The sequence below is a fragment of the Tamandua tetradactyla genome, chromosome 21, assembly GCF_023851605.1.
Source record: "Tamandua tetradactyla isolate mTamTet1 chromosome 21, mTamTet1.pri, whole genome shotgun sequence".
NCBI lineage: Eukaryota > Metazoa > Chordata > Mammalia > Pilosa > Myrmecophagidae > Tamandua > Tamandua tetradactyla.
In genome coordinates, this window is record NC_135347.1 from 57,415,109 (window position 1) to 57,432,315 (window position 17,207).

A 17,207-nucleotide genomic window follows, 5' to 3' on the forward strand; every position below is an offset into this window, starting at 1 on the left:
ACATAAATGGATATTCAGTGAAAAGGCATTAAGGCCCAGTGTTAGGAAACAGAATTAATGTAGGTTTTTTGCAAGAGGCTTCAAAAAGCATGTTCAAATGCTCAGTGTGGCTGGGGAAGTAAGTAAGTAAAGCTGGCCTGGAGGGGACAATGGCAATTGGAGAAGGTCTTTGGTGGTTTTTCTCCCCAAAAAGAACTTGGAAATCTCGATTTTTATATGAATTTTATTTTGCAACCAAATCCGAATGTCTGAAGTCTGTAATGGATTTAGGCATCCAAATTTGTTCTGTTTTTATAATTGTGGCATATTAAATCAGGCTTTTGTCGTATATAACAGAGATTAGCAAACTATAGCCTAAAGGTCCAAATCCAGCCTGCTACTTGTTTTTGTAAATGACATTTTATTAAAACACAGCCTTGCCTGTTCATTCTCATTTCATCTGTGGCTGTTTTTGTGCTACCACAGAGCCTAAAATATGTATTTTCTATTTCTTTACAAAAAAGTTTGCCAACCATGATAATGTTTTGACCTTTAGTAAATTGGAATCTGTTGTGTTGAATTGTGTTCTCAGAGGGTTCTTTAATGTCAAATTGCTTTAAGCAAAAAAAAAAATTTTTCCAGAATATATATTAGACTATTTAATATAATTGTTTTGCATTAGAAACTTAATTCAAGTGAATCTGGTAGGAAAAGATCATTAGGAACATTTAGGAAAATTTTTCTTCCATATTTATTGAGACTTGCTATATATCATAGATACATATATTAAAAAATAAACAAGCAATGATAAATAAAGCCAGGAATGCCTTTTGTCTGGTTACGCAGAAAAGGTAAACCTGAAGGTATTACAAATCACCCCATAAAGCTAAACCGTGAAAATGAGAAATTATTTTAGCTTGCACCATCCAGAGGTGAAAAAGAAAGTTTCCCATGCAACCTAGGAATCTTTCAGAGCTTTCTCTTTTTAGCTCATGGGGTTGTTAACTGGTGTAGACAGATGTGATTCTTCTCAGAATCTTCTAGGAGTAGAAGTTCAGCGCACTGCCTCAGTCATTTGAGGTCTGCTTTGCGTCTGTCAGGAAGGGAGGAGGGGGACTCAACATCAACAGAATAACAGCTGCCACACTGTCAAAATGAACTCCTGAAATACTGTGAAGTAAGACACTGATGGCTTAAAGATTCAGATAGAGTCAGGAGGCTGCTCTGGAGGTTATTCTTGCGCAAACTTCAGCCAGATATTGTAAATGACCATGGCATGCCAAGCCCCAACCAACAGCATTCCTCAAAACCCTAAAGAAGACCCAGGCTCCATCTGAGACTGAAAAAGTTTCACTCACTAAGTTTTTCGGGAAACTGAAACCTTCAGATGGTTCCTAGGCCAGATAAACCCTGAATCCCAGAGGGACCAGCCTCTCCAAGGGCATCAACCAGTTGCATCCCTTATCCTACAATGTTGACACCCCTTTTCAACATGAAGAAGCTGGAATGATCATCGCCCAAATATCCCTAAAGATTGGGAGAAGGAGGAGTTGCAGAAGAGAAGTTAGTATTTAACGAATGAGAATGACTGCTGAATCAGTGTGTTGATACTCTTTTTAGTCTCCAGTGTCTTAGAGCAGCTAGAAGAAAATACCTGAAATTTTGGAATTAACCCATACCAAACTTTGAAATTTGTTCTATAACTACTTGTTAAAATGTACTTTGAAATTTATCACTTTTTTGTATATATATTATATTTTATATTTCACAATAAAAAATGTAAAAGAAATGAACTTCTGAATACAAGAATTTTTCTTGTGATTCTCCTGTTCTTAGATTTTTTAAAGCTTCTGTTATTATGAGTCACTATTTTCTTATCTGACAGTCAGTCAAAAAAAAATTCTTCTGAATACCTCCTTTTGGCTCACCCTGAAAGAATTATTTGTTTTGAATATTCTTGTGTTTGTGTGTTTGGAAAACCTTGTCAAATTTTAGCAAACGCTCTCACAGTAGGTATAGATTTGTAAGATTTTTATAATAACCTATATATTTATTCTCCAACTTATTTTGTACTTCAATCCTATTTTTTTAATCTCTGTATAAATAAGATAATCAGTTGTTAGTATAACGAAATAAATCACCTATTTAAGTAGATTAGCCTTATGAGTTTTCATTGGCTACCATAAAAGAATTTTTTAAATGCTCTAGAAAATTTCATTAAATTTTAAGCTGTCCCTCATATTGTACAACTGAAAGTCAAAGTTGTTTTATATTGTTGTTGACTCCAAATTTTAGTCATAAGAGTTGTATTTTTCTGCTTTTACTTCATCTTCCATGTTTTTTGCTACCCAATTCTAGTAAAACTTGGCTTTCTAGATAAATACGATCCTATCTCTATTCCCCCCACCCCATCCTGTAGCGCTGTGTGGCGCCCTTTCCCTCCTCTCCAGAGGATGTGTGGGCAATTCAAAGAATGCTCAGTGACTGCCCAGGGAAGGTCTGGGAAAATATTGGAACTTCTGAAAATTCTTAAGTTTCACTGAATTGTCCCGAAAGTTTCACAGAGCTTTCATAAAAATCTCACTATTGTTATTTCTGCTAAATCCTCTCTAATTAAAGAATTAATTTTAAGAAAGGGTTGCTTTTGAGAAGAGGAAATATCATGCAAACCTTCCAAAGTCACAAATGAATTTGACTATCAGAGAACAACTCAAAAATTGGACAAAGGAAAATTGCACACTTGATATCACTGATTCCATTTTTAAACTGTCACTGGGGGGGGGTGGGGACTTCGTTCTAAGGTAATGTTGACCTCCAAAACGGTGACATTTCTCAAAAGCTCTTAATTGGTAAAAATTCTTAGGTGGCATAGCATGAAAATAACTAGGGCAAAATCTCATACCTAAAATTAATACTCTTCATTAAACATAAAAGTGTTTAGAACTTTATTAGATCTTTAGTCATTTAATTAGGGACTTCATGTGGACAACCTATGCATTTAATTTTTTGACAGCCCCAAATAATAATTTTTAAAGGAAATTAGACTGTTTTCATTCTCTTTTGACCCCAAAGAATAGGTTTGATTCCAACCATTTATTCAGTCTTGGTTTATTGCTTTCACTTACATAATTCATACAATCATAAAAATGAGAGGAATTTCCTTGTAATATCAAGTACACTGTATATTCCCAGAAACATAGTAATTTTGTAAATTTATAAATGGAAAACATTTTGTAAAAGTGATTTTCTTACTAACTTCTGTACCCATCCATGTCTAAAAATATATATATACAGTTTTTAGGGGGTGCAAGGGTAGTGCAGTGGTAGAATTCTCACCTGCCATGCAGGAGACCTGGGTTCAGTTCCCGGTCCCTGCACTTCCCAAACAAACAAGCAAACAAGCAAACAAAATTCAACAAACAGACAAAAAATTCAACAAATGGTGCTGCAATAATGGATCCTCACATGGAAAAATAATGAAATGTGACCCTGCCATACAGCATACAAAAAATATATACATATATATGTTGCAGTTTTTAATTATAAACCCGTTTTCCTGTGCTACAACTTTATTCTTTTTCTCGGAGATCATCATCGTTCACCTAAATGCTGCAATACCCTGTTTGGTTTTCTTACTAAGTAAAACTAAAATAACACTTTATTTTCTTACTAAATTTTATTTTCTATTGTTCAACATACATTATCTTGCATATATGGTGTCTGTATTACATAGGTGAGTTTTAATAGCTGAGCATTGGACTCATCGAAGTTTAGGAAATTAAGATGGCATGACTTGGAAGGGCCCTGGGAGCTGCTGCCCGGCTGGACTTGCCGCTGCACAGAGCAGCCCATCTAGGACACGGGGTTCAGAGGCAGAAAGGGCTTTTGCTGCAAAGCTTAATGCAAGGAGAATGGGAGGGTTGAAGGCCGGCCTCTGGTCCGTCTCTCTGAACTGCAGTAACTGAGAGATTTATAGTATGCAAAGGCAGGTTTAGGATAATGAGTGTAATGGTTTGAGATGGCCAAGTCAGAGGGGATCTAATTATTGAGGATGCACAGATTGTTTTCCTTTTGACCCCCAAAGACTAGGTTTGACTCCAATCATTTATTTAGTCTTGGTTTATTGCTTTCACTTACATAATTCATACAATCATAAAAATGAGAGTCACAGAACACATGTAAGAAAACAGCCGGTAACATAAGGGGTGTGATTTTTAGTGTTATTATAATGAGGTCTAGATCACCTATAGGCAAGATTGAAGCTGCTGCACATGTCAGGAGAACCAATTCTGGGGAAGGCTAGCTCTGTCTAATCAGATAGCCTAGGAATTCGGGTGTATTAGTCCTGTGCTGACCTAAGTTCCTTCATTAATAAGCATCAGGGGGCTGTCTACATGATGACAAGACTCTAAAGTTGCAAAGCAAGATAAGGCGTGCACAGGTGGGGCCAGGGGGCCTTCCAGCTGTAGGTAAATCTCAAGGCATCTGTAATTCAGTGAATTATGGTGTTTACAGATATTCGCTTCTCGCTACGTCAAAAGTTTAACAGGCATCTGGGTTACAGTTCGGTGAGTTTGAGTAGTTTCATGTTATTTACTTTTGGCTATTCTACAATATATTAGAAAGTGAGAAATCATTTATATAATGATTCAGTGACTGTAATTATTTAATCCTTAACTCTCACCTACAGAGTTACCTTACGTTTATCATTCTTTAACTTTTTTTTATGGTTTTAGCCCATAAGTTTCTGAACTAAACAATATATTTTTATAGTATTATTTAAAATGTAAAATAAATGACTATATTGGAATGTTTTCTTTTGCTTTTACTGCCGAATAACATTCCCATTGTATAAATATTAAATAATTTATAGTCTTCTGTTGATGTACAAGTGTTTGCTCCTATAAACAATGCTGTCATGGCAATATTTTCCCTAAAGGAAAAAAACAGAAGGAGAAATACAACAGATGAGATAGGATTTAACAAATGAGTATGACTGCTGAATCATTATTTTGATTTTTCTTTTGGTCTGCAGTATCTTAGAGCAGCTAGGAGAAAAAAGCAAAAAATCATTGAACTGTAACCCATCCCAAACTTGAACTACTTGTTAAAATGTACTGGAAATTCATTGCTTTTTTGTAGGTATGTTATATTTCACAATTTAAAAAAAAGAAAGCTAATTAGGGGTTACCAGGAGGATGGGAGAAGAGGAAGAAGGAGTGGTTTGTAAAATTTTTATTTTTTGTAAAATTTTTTTAATTAAATAAAAAAAAAAAGCCACTGCCTGACAGTTTACTCTCTAAGGAAGCTGATAGTCCCTACAATTATGACAATGGGCAAGTCTGAATTCCATAAGGCAGGCCGCAAGCTGGGAACTAAGATGGAAGTTTTTGATGAATTCTCCAGGCAAAACCGGTTAGCTGAGTAGAGATGAAAACTATGCCTTCTGCCAGCTGAAATCATACTTCTCCTTTCAAGGCCCCCAGCTAATTGGATGAGACTTCTCTCATTGTTGGAGGCAATCTCCTTAGTTGATTGTAGATGCAATCCGCCATAGATACACTAGACTTACTGATGATTTAAATCATGAAATACTGTCACAAGTAACCATCAGGCAGCATTTGCTTGACCAAACAACTGGACACCATTACCTGACCGAGCTGACACATGAACTTTACCATTACAGTTGGTCTTTCTTTTCTTCTTCTTTTTGGGACATAAACTGTGAACTCTTCAAATTGTGAATCATAAGGAAACCAAATATTTGTACCAGTTACTTCTGAAGAAGCTGAAAGCAATAAAGAATGAAGATAGACAGCAAGTTGCTAATGTCTCTCCACTTAAGAGCTGACAACACTGGGTTTCTCCAACAGGACGTGGGGACAACGTGGCCCATGATTATCTTGAATTTCCCTTCATACCGTGGCTGAGTAGACACAGCAATTTAAAGAAAACGAGAGCAGAATCCCCGGAGACAGTAAGTCAGAATTTCTGGTTAAACCAGTCTCTCACAATAGGTATACAAGCATATTCGAATATCGCTAGGAAAGAACCTGTGTGCAAGTGGTGCCAACTGCTAGAAATTTTGTATAGAACTAGAAAGGAACAGTGCCTTTGACTTTTCAGTTAATTTTGTAGTGTCAGGATATGATTAATTCCCTGGTGTTTAAAGCCTACTTCTGAAGATGCCATTGAAACAAAAACAAAAATAACCCGCGAAAGAGAAAATCCACGTTCTAAGAGATACAGTTTATCTGGGCGAAAGGATAATTTAACTCATGAAACTCAAGAATATAAGAAAATAGAAACAATGATAGCAATAAAAATAATTTCCTTGAATATATTGAATTAGAAAAGCAAAGCATTTTCCTGCCAAAAAAACATGGTCACTTTCCCCCTACTCCAGATATATCCAACATATAATTTTGCAACTGTGTGGCCCAGATCAGAACTGTAGCAAGAACTTGACGCGTGGCAAGTGTGGAGCACAGGAACACCAGTAGAACCATCTAAGGATGACAGTGCCACCCAAAGCTCGGCCTGCAGTGTCTTTTGCAAATGTGAATGGCTGGGGTTTCCTTGTTGCTTTACAGAACAGTTCCAGCTGCTAAGTCCTGGGCTATGGATGAAGCCAAAAGGACAAGCAGGAGGAGCTTCCCACAATGCCTCTGTCCTCCGACCAAGGCACCAGGTGTGAAGGCTGAAGTCTGGCGTCAGGGCGGCTGCTCTTCAGCGGGGCCTCTTCTCTCCCTTGCTTCAAGTGTTCTGCACCAGCCTCTCAGGGAAGAGCTCGGGAGGGCTCTCACTGTAGTAATACTTTGTATGGGGTCCCTATAGATCTTCTCAGGCTGCACACTCTGGGAGGAGCTCCTGCATTTGGCCAAGTGCAATTCAAGGGGATCTTCTCCTGCCATGAAGAGTTTCTGGAATGCCACGGCTGCCTGGTTGAGGTAGCTCCCCAGGAGAAGTTGCTTTCTCGGGCTGCCCGGTGTCAGGAGACAGTACTCATAGCTGCTGCAGCAGCCGTTGAACAAGCAGCCATCACAGCAGTATTGCTTCATGCTGGGATGCTGACATGACAGCTGATATTCACCAGCAAATCCTTCCTTTAGCACAAGCATCCTAGTTCATCCATACTGAGCGCTTCCTGTGAATGAAGCTACTGCACCTATTACATGGTCGCTGCTATTCCCCAGGTTAAACTGCACCATCCAGGCAATGGGCTGATTATAGCCTCGAACCTGGAGGAGACTCACATCTCTCATTGCCCTCTCCTCCTGCTTGAAGGTGCTGATGAGGGAGTAAATGAGTGAGAGCCTGAAGACCAGAGCGTGCATCCACCTTTTCCGCAGAAGCCCGGGCCTCCAGGTTCACCATCCCAGCTCGGACACCGGGCACAACAGCAGGGTACAGAGCGGGGCAGGCCTGGGCTGGGCCCCTGTGCACTTGGTAGCTCCGTCCTAACCAACCCAAACGAGCCCTGCCACCACGGTCCAGCCAGCTCTCAGCAGCCTCGGTGAAAAAGTTTTACATTTTGGTGAAGTACCATTTATCTATTTTTCTTTTTTCATGCTTTTGGGATAAGTCTAAGAAACCATTGCCTAACACATGGCTGTGGCATGCTTTTTTTTTTTTTAATTTTTTTATTGTATAGTATAATACATACACAAAGCAAAGAAATAAAAAAGCAATAGTTTCCAATGCACTCTTCAACAAGTAGTTACAGGACAGATCTCAGAGTTTGCCATGGGCTACCATACCATCTTCTCAGATTTTTCCTTCTAGCTGTTCCAGAACACAGAAGGCTAGAGGGCTTAAATATTTTTTATCACCACATTCAACATCATTTCTTTCTTTTTTGTGAAAAAATAACATATATACAAAAAAACAAACAAACAATAAATTTCAAAGCACAGCACCACAAATAGTTGTAGAACATATTTCAGAGTTTGACATATTCCACAATTTTAGGTTTTTACTTCTAGGTGCTCTAAGGTACTGGAAACTAAAAGAGATATCAATTTAATGATTCAGCAGTCATATTCATTTGTTAAACCTTACCTTGTCTGTATAACTCCACCATCACCTTTGATCTTACTATCCCACTCTTTAGGGATGTTTGGGCTATGGCCATTCTAATTTTCCATGTTGGGAGGAGTTGTGAATAATATGGGGTAGGGAGATGGAACAAGCTGATTCTGGAGAGGCTTGGCCAGAATATCAGGACTTATCCGGTCCAGGGACCCTATCTGGAGTTTGTAGGTTTCTGGAAAGTTACTCTAGGGCATGGAACCCTTGTGGAATCTTATATATTGCCCTAGGTGTCCTGACAGGCTTGTTATTTATTTAAAAATTTTTACAAACACTCCCTCTACCTCTTTTCCCACTCTCCTAGTAACGTCTAATTTGCTTTCTAGCTTTGCAAATTTAGTATTTATAGTCATCTAAATGAAATTATACAGTTTTTGTCCTTGTGTGTCTTGCTTATTTCACTGAACATAATGTTTTCAGAGTTCTTCCATGTTGCAGCATGTCTTATAACTTCAATTTTTCATTTGCCTTAATAATATTCCACTGTGCATATGCACCACATTTTGCTAATCCATTTAATTGCTGATGGACACTTAGGTTGTTTCCACTTTGGGCTATTGTGAATAATACTGCTATAAATATTGGGGTACAAGTCTCTGTGACCTTTTTTTCATATTCTCCTTGAGCATATACTTAGGATGCTGTGTCAAAAGGTAATTCTATATTTAACTTTTGGATGATCTGCCATATCACTTTCCACGGTGGTTGCACCATTTTACATTCACACTGACAATGCACTAGAGTTCCACTTTCTCCACATCCTCACCAAAACTTATTTTCCATTTAAAAAAATAGTAGTCATCCTTGTGAGTGTGAAGTAGCATATCATTGTGGTTTTAATTTGCATTTCCCTATTAGCTAGTGTGCCATTTGAAAGGATTATGTAAAAAGCCATGTTTTAATCCTGATCCATCTTGTGGAAACAACCATTTCTTTTAATCTCTATTATAAAACTTGATTCAATTATCTCCACAGAGATGTGACACACTTAATTGTGGGTATTAACCTTTGATTAGAGGAAGATGTGACTCCATCCATTCCAGGTGGGTCTTGATTAGTTTACTGGGATCCTTTAAAAGAGGAAACATTTTGGAGAGAGTCACAGGGCCACGAGAGAGCCATGAAGTCACGAGAGCCCATGTAACCAGAGACCTTTGGAGATGAAGAAGGAAAATGCCCCCTGGGGGAGCTTCATGAAACAAGAAGCCTGGAGAGAAAGCTAGCAGACGTCACCATGTTCACCATGTTTGCCATGTGCCTTTCCAGCTGAGAGAGAAACCCTTTCCCATTGGCCTTTCTTGAATGATGGTAACTTCTGTGGGTGCCTTAATTTGGACATTCTAATGGACTTGCTTTAATTGGGACATTTTCACAGCATTAGAACTGTAAACTGCAACTTATTAAATTCCTGTTTTTAAAAGCATTCCGTTTCTGGTATAGCACATCCCAGCAACTAGCAAACTAGAACAGTTAGTGATGATGAGCATCTTTTCATGTATTTATTGGCTATTTGTATATATATTTTTGGAAAATATCTATTAAAATCCTTTGTCTATTTAAAAAAACTTTATCATCAAAGGACTTCATTATGAGAGTAACAAGACAAGACACAAAGTATAGAATAAAATATTTTGAAAACATACATCTATAATGGTTTAATATCCAGAATATATAAAGGAATCCTACAATTCAATGCTTCCCTGTTTTCTTCTAGGAGTTTTTATACCACTGGTTTTTATTTTTAGGGCTTTGATCTAATTTCAGTTAATTTATGTATATGGTATGAAGTAGGGGTCTACATTCATTCTTTGGCACGTGGCTAAACAATTTTTCCCAGTGACATTTGTTGAAAAGAACATTCTTTCCACATTGAGTGGACTTGGCACCCTTGTCAAAAATCAGATATGAGAATCTGTTTCTGATTCTCAATTAAATTTCATTGCTCTATATTTCTATCCTTGTGTCTGTATCATGCTGTTTTGAATACTGTGGCTTTTAATAAATTTTAAAATAGGAAAGTGTGAATCCCCCAACTTTATTATTCTTCTTTAGGATGATTTTGGCTATTCTTGTCCCCTTACCCTTCCTTATAAATTTGATGATTGACTTTTTCATTTCTGAAAAGAAGGTTGTTTAAATATTGGTTGGGATTGCATTGAATCTGCAAATCGCTTTGAGTAGAATTGACATTTTAACAATATTTAGTTTTCTAATCCATGAGCATGGAATCTCCTTCCATTTTTTTTTTAGGTCTTCTTTGATTTTTTTTTAGCAATGTTTTTAGTTTTCCACATGTAAATCCTTTACAGTCTTCATTAAATATATTCATAGATATTTGATTCTTTTAGTTGCTTTTGTAAATGGAATTTTTTATACCTTTTTCTGATTGTTCATTGATTGTGTATAGAAATATACACAAATACAAAGCCTGCTAGAAATATTACAGATTTGGGGGTGTTGCTCTTGTACCTTGCCACTTTGCTAAATTTCATTTATTAGCTCTAGGAGCTTTGTTGTGGATTTTTCAAGATTTTCTGCATATAGAATCATGTCATCTGCAAATAGGGCAAATTTTGCTACTTCTTTTCTGATTTGGATTCCTTTCATTTCTTTTTCATGACCAATTGCTCTGGCTAGAATTTCTAGTATAGTTTTTTATAACAGTGGAGACAGTAGATATTGTCTTTTTCCTGATCTTAGAGGGAAAGCTTTCAGTTATTTTTTCACCATTAAATATGATATCAGCTGCCATTTTTTTAAAATATAGCCTTTATCATGTTGAGGAAGTTTCCTTGTATTGCCAATTGTCTAATGTTTTTATAAAGAAGGAATAAAGGATTTTGTCAAATGCCCTTTTTTGTCAATTGATATCATGTGTTCTTTTCCTTCATTCTACATTAACAATTACAATGTTACATTAATTGATTTTCTTATGTTGAACCACGTTTTCTGTATTGATTTGTTGAAGGCTACTAGAATCAATTATACCAGAAATGGGATGGCTTTTATAAAGGGAATTTATTATATCACAATTTTCAGTTCTAAGGGCTGAAAAATGCCCAAACTAAGGCATCCAGGGAAAGAATCCTTGACTCAAGTAAGGACCGATGATATTCAGGGTTTCTCTCTCTGCTGGGAAGGCACATCGCAAGAACTGCTAACTCTCTCCTGGCTTCTTCAAACAGTTTCCCCAGGGACATTTTCTTTCTGCATCTCGGAAGGTCTCTGACAGTGTGAGCTCTGAAGCCTTTTCCAAAATGGTTCTCCCTTAAAGGACTCCAGTAAGCAACCCCACCTGGAATGGGTGGAGACACACCTCCAAGAAGACAATTTAATCAAAAGTTACCACCCATAAATGGGTGGGTCACATCTTCATGGAAACAACTAAATAAAAAAGATCCCATCCAGCAATATTGAAACAGGGTTAAAGAACATGTCTTTTCTCGGTACACAACAGTATCAAACTGGCACACTTGCCTACTGGGATAAATCTGTCTTGATCGTAGTGTATAATTCTTTTAATATCCTGCTGGATTTCATTTGCTAATATTTTGTTGAGGATTTTTGCATCTACATTCATAAAGGATAAAGGTCTTTAATTTTCTTTTCTTGTGGTACCTTTATCTAACTTTGGTTTAAGGGTGAGGTTGGACTCAGAAGAGTTTGAGCAGGATTTGGTGTTAATTCTTCTTGAAATGTTTGGTAAAATTCATCTGTGAAGTATCTGGTCCTGCGTTTTTCTTTGTTGAGACATTTTTAACTACTGATTCAATCTCTAATTAATGATTTGCTAAGATTTTCTATTTCTTCTTATAGGTAGTTTGGCATCTCTTAGAATTTGCCCATGTCATCTAGGTTAACTAATTTGTTGGCATGCAATTATTCAGAGTATCCTCTTATTATCCTTTTTATTTTTGTGGAGTCAAAAGTAATGTTCCCTTTCATTTCTGATTTTAATTATTTGTGTCCTCTCTATTATTTTTGTCAGTCCAGCTAAGTTTTCCAATTTGATTGATATTTTCAAGAACTAATTTCGTTTGATGATTCTTCCTATTGGTTTTTGTTTGTTTGCATGAGCAGGCTCCGGGGATCGAACCCAGGTCTCCAGCTCGGCAGGCGAGAATCTTGCCACTGAGTCATCGTTGCACTGCCCTCTTCCTATTATTTTTTTAATTGTCTCTTTAATTTATCTCTATTTATCTTTGTTATTTTTTTCCTTCTGCTCACTTTGGGTTTAGTTCCTTCTTTTTCAAGATTCTCTGGCTTTATGGTTGGTTCTCTGATTTTAGATCTTCTTTTTCATATGAGCATTTAGCACTATAAATTTTTCTCTCGGTTCTGCCTTTATTACATCCCATAAGTCTTGATATGTAGTGTTTTCATTTGCCTCAAGTTATATCCTCATTTCCCTTGTCACTTCTTTGGTTCTTTAAGTACCATATATTTGTAGATGTCCCAGGACTCCTTCTGTTATTGATTTCTAGATTCATTTCATTGTGTTTAGAGAAGATACATTGTATGACTTCAGTATTTTTTAATTTATTGAGACTTGTTTTGTGATAACATATGATCTATCATGGAGAATGATCCATGTGCACTAGAGAAGAATGTGTATTTTGCTGCTGTTAGGTGTTCTGTATTAGTTTGTTAGGTCTATTCATTTATAGTATCATTCAAGTCTTCTATTTCCTTATTGATCTATTTTCTAGGTGTCCACTATTGAAAGTGGTACATTAAAATTTCTTACTATTATGGATAAAAAAACAAATAATGGGGGAACAAAGGTTAAAATAAATTGAGTAGATTGAAATATTAGTGGTCAGCTAGAGGGAGGCATAAGGAGGTATGGCATGTATGAGTTTTTTCTTTTTTATTTCTTTTGCTGGAAGGATGCAAGTGTTCAAAAAAATGATCATGGTGATGAATACCCAACTATGTGATGATACTGTGAGCCATTGATTGTACATCATGTATATAATGTTTGTATGCCAAGAATGTTTGTATGTTTGTTTGTTGTGTACAATAAAAATATTTTTTAAAATGTCCTACTATTAATTAGAACCATCTATTTCTCCCTTAAAATCTGTCAATACTTGCTTCATATATTTTAGGTCTTGGCCTTTGGTGCATATATATTCATAATTGTTATGTCTTCTCGTTGAATTTATTTCTTTATCAGTGTATACTGACATTCTTTTTCCCTCATAAGGATTTTTTATTTAAAGTCTATTTTATTTTATATTAGTATAGCTACCTCAGATGTCTTCTGGTTACTGTTTGCCCAGAATAATTTTTCTCAACCTTTCACTTTCAACCTATTTGGTTCTTTGAATTTAAGGTGAGTCTCTTGTATACAACATGAAGTTGGGTCATGGTTTTACATCCATTAGTTAATCTTTGCTTTTTGACTAGAGAGTTTAATCTGTTTATATTTAAGGTAAGTATTGACAATGCAGGACTTTCTTCTGCCATTTTGCTAGTTGGTTCTGTAAGTTTTATATGTTTTTTGTCCTTCACTTCTTCCATTAATGCATACTTTCATATTTATTTTAATTTTTCACAGTGTACTATTTTGAGCCTCTTCTCATTTCTTTCTGCATATATTCTTCATATATTTTCTTTGTGGTTACCCTGGGCCTTAAATTTAATATCTTAGATCTAAATTATAATCTCTTCTGATTTGATACTTACTTAAGTTCAATAGCATACACAAAAGCTTTTCCTATACTGCTCTACACTCCTCTCCACCTTTTAGTCACTTGTGACAAATTCAATCTTATTCTATGTGCAAAACCATAGATTTTTTTCATTACTTTTTATACATTTGCATTTTAGAACCTGTAAGAACTAAAAGTCAAGTTGCATACTAAAAAACACAATAGTACTGGCATTTATAATTACCGTTATTGCAGGCCTTTATTTCTTCATGCTGCTTTGATTCGCTCTCTAGTGTCCTTTCCTTTCAGTCTAAAGAACTCCCTTTAGCATTGCTCATAGGGCAAATCTAGTGATCATGAACTCCTTCGGTTTTTCTTTATCTGGGAATGTCTTAATCTTTCCTTCATTTTTGAAAGACATTTTCACCAGATATAAAATTCTTCGTTGGTAGTTCTCTTCATTCAGCACATTAAATATTTTATTCCACTGCTTCCTTACCTCCATAGTTTCTCATAAAAAAATAGGCACCTACTCTGATTCAGACTTAGTGGGGCACATTGCTTTTCTCTTGCAATTTTGAAATTCAGTCCTTTTCTTTGACAGTTTGACTGCTATGTTTCTGGGCACAGTTCTCTGAGTTTACCTCATTTTGAGGTTCATGGTATTCTTGAATGTGCATATTCATGTTTGTCACTAAATCTGAGACGTTGACTTCCCCTATTTCTTTGAATATTCCTTCTGCCCCTTTCGTCCCATTTTGGGATTCCCATAATGCCTGCATTGTGTCTTCCAGTGGTGTCCTACAGGTTTCTTAGGTTCTATTCTCTTTTTTCATTTTTTTTTCTTTCTCTTCTTCAGTTTGAATCATTTCAATTGTTTTGTTCAAGTTACTGATTCTTTCTTCTGCTAGCTCCGATCTGCTATTGAAATCCTCTAGGGGAGTCTCCATTTCAGTTATTGTTGTCTTCAGCTCCAGTAATTCTGTTTGGTTCCTTTTCTTTTTTAGTGTCTTTCCAGTATGTCCAAAATCTTGTCTTCTTAGTTGATGGTTTCTGTTTTCTTTAACTTTTCCTTTGGATGGGCCACAATTCCCTGTTTCTTTGTCTTGTAATCTTTTATTGCACATTGTACATTTTAATATTTTGAAGTCTTAACCTTCAGATCTAGTACAAGAGCAATCAGTTCCTTAAGTTTGTATCCAGGTAGTGATATGACAGAGATTTCCTTGAGTGCCGGAAGCTAACAAAAACAAACAAACCATCGTGACATTTCACAGTCTTTGCAAATTGGCTCTGTGTTGGCTGGTGCCTCCTTCATAGTTTAGCTCCTTATGAAAAGGATGAGTCCAAAGAGAATGTGAAGTGCAGGGTCTTCTATGTCTCTCTTTAGGCTGTTCCTTCTCATGGGCTTATTTATGGCCTTAGGAATGCCTCTGTTTACAGGAATCCAAATGCCCCCTTCTTCCTGTGGAATACACTTCCCGCTCAGGGGTGCTCTATTGTATGACTTAAAGCAGATAATCTTTTGCTCCAGACTGCTGTGACTTAATTGTTTCTTACACTGTTTTAGCTGTCTGCAAACTGCTTCAGCCTCAGGGTAGGACCTGGGGGGGCAAGCTAGAGACAAGTTTCCTTCCTGGTTCAGTCTTTCAGGCTGCCCCCTGGTAGGATAACCCTGACATACAGGAACTTCAGTGTGTCTGTGGGCGTTACTCTGCTCCCTCCAGAACAGGGCCAGGGACTCACAGTGGGACCTCAGGCTGGCTCCACACCAGGCCAGGGAAGGAGTGGGGGAGGAGCCATTAAAGGGACCATGAGTGTCTCTTGCTGTTTTTAAAACTGTGTTTTCTTGTTTCGGCACTTACTTCAACTCTTTTCCTGAGTTCTTAGGAATAAGGGTCTGCCAGTTATTTCTAATTGTTAAAAACATCTATGAAGGAATGGCACCCTAGAGCACATTATAGCACTTTCTTGGTCAACTGGAAGTCTCAGTTTTTTTTTTTTAACGTAAGTTGTATAATTCATATTTATTATTATCTTTTAAATTTCCACTGCATCTTAGTTATATCCACCTTTTCATTTATAATACAGTTTTTTGTAGCTGCTCCCTTTTTCTCTTTATTAGTCTTGCCAAAAAATTGTCAATGTTATTAGTCTTTTCAAAGAACTAATATTTGGGCTTTTTTATTTCTATTTTATCTTTGTTGGTATTCATTAATTTCTGCTTTGGGCTTATTTTTCTCCCCTCCTCTTTTTTGAGTTTATTTTGTTACTGTTTTTCTAATTCATGTCTTCATGTTTAGTTTATTAATATTCAGGGTTTTTTCCCCTTATTAAGCATTATTTACATCAAGTTGGATGGCAACTAACAGAACTTTGTAAGAGATCTTCATGAGTTTTGAGCAGAAGGGATTTTTTGCTGCAGTGAAGTTCTTTAAAGCATCTGCTGTTTGAAAGCATTATGTGCCCTAGAAAAGCCTGCTTTAATCCCGACCCATCTTGAGGTGGCAGCAATTTTCTTTTAATTCCCATTCAGCGCTGCATGGGGGAAACTTGATTAGATTATCTCCATGGCGCTGCAATGTGCCCGATTGTGGGCATTAAACTGTGATTAGAGGGAGATGGGACTCCACCCATCCAGGTGGGTCTTGATTAGTTTACTGGAATCTTTTGAAAGAGGAAACATTTTGGAGACAGCAACAGAGCCACAAGAACCACGAGAACCCACACAGCTAGAGACCTTTGGAGATGAAGAAGGAAAATGTCCCTGGAGGAGCTTCATGAAACAAGGAGCCTGGAGAGAGAGCTAGCAGACGTCGCCATGTTCGCATGTGCCTTTCCAGTTGAGAGAGAAACCCTGAATATCATCGGCCTTCTTGAACCAAAGTATCTTTTCTTGGATGCTAGGATTGGACATATTTATAGACTTACTTTAATTTGGACATTTTCACAGCCTAGAACTGTAAACTAGCAACCTAATAAATCCCTCCTTTAAAAGCCACTCCATTTCTGGTATACTGCATTCTGGCAGCTAGCAAACTAGAACAGCATCTGAGAAACATTTGAAGCAGCATTACATTGACCTGCGAGACAAACCTCCTTCAGGGTGTGTACTCAGGGGCAGTTGTGTTACTGCTTCAGAAGAGCTGGATGAGGTGAAAGCAGAAAGGGTGAAGACTTTTGCATTTAAGTTGGTAGAACTATCATTTTTGGCTGTAATTCTCTAAGACTCATTGTGAAACACTTTCATGAGAGACTTTCCCTCTTTACTCATGACTAAGGCTAGACTGATGAGGTTTTTCACTGATCTTTTACGGGATAGATATTTTCCTAGTTCACCCTTTCACTAAGTGTGTAGCCTCCCTGTTCCCTGCATTTTAAGTGGTCTCAGAACTGAGGGTCCTCGATTTTGTGTCCTATAACTGACACAGCTGTTAGACAGTGGCCTAGGAGGCCAGAAGATACCTTCAGGGCAGTCAC

The 17,207-nt window shown here is 37.0% G+C and overlaps 1 pseudogene; it reads right to left on the minus strand.

The window, feature by feature from the left end:
- Positions 1 to 6,735: 6,735 nt before the first annotated feature.
- Positions 6,736 to 17,207, minus strand: part of LOC143665225 (SREBP regulating gene protein pseudogene) — a 53,340-nt pseudogene continuing 42,868 nt past the window's right edge.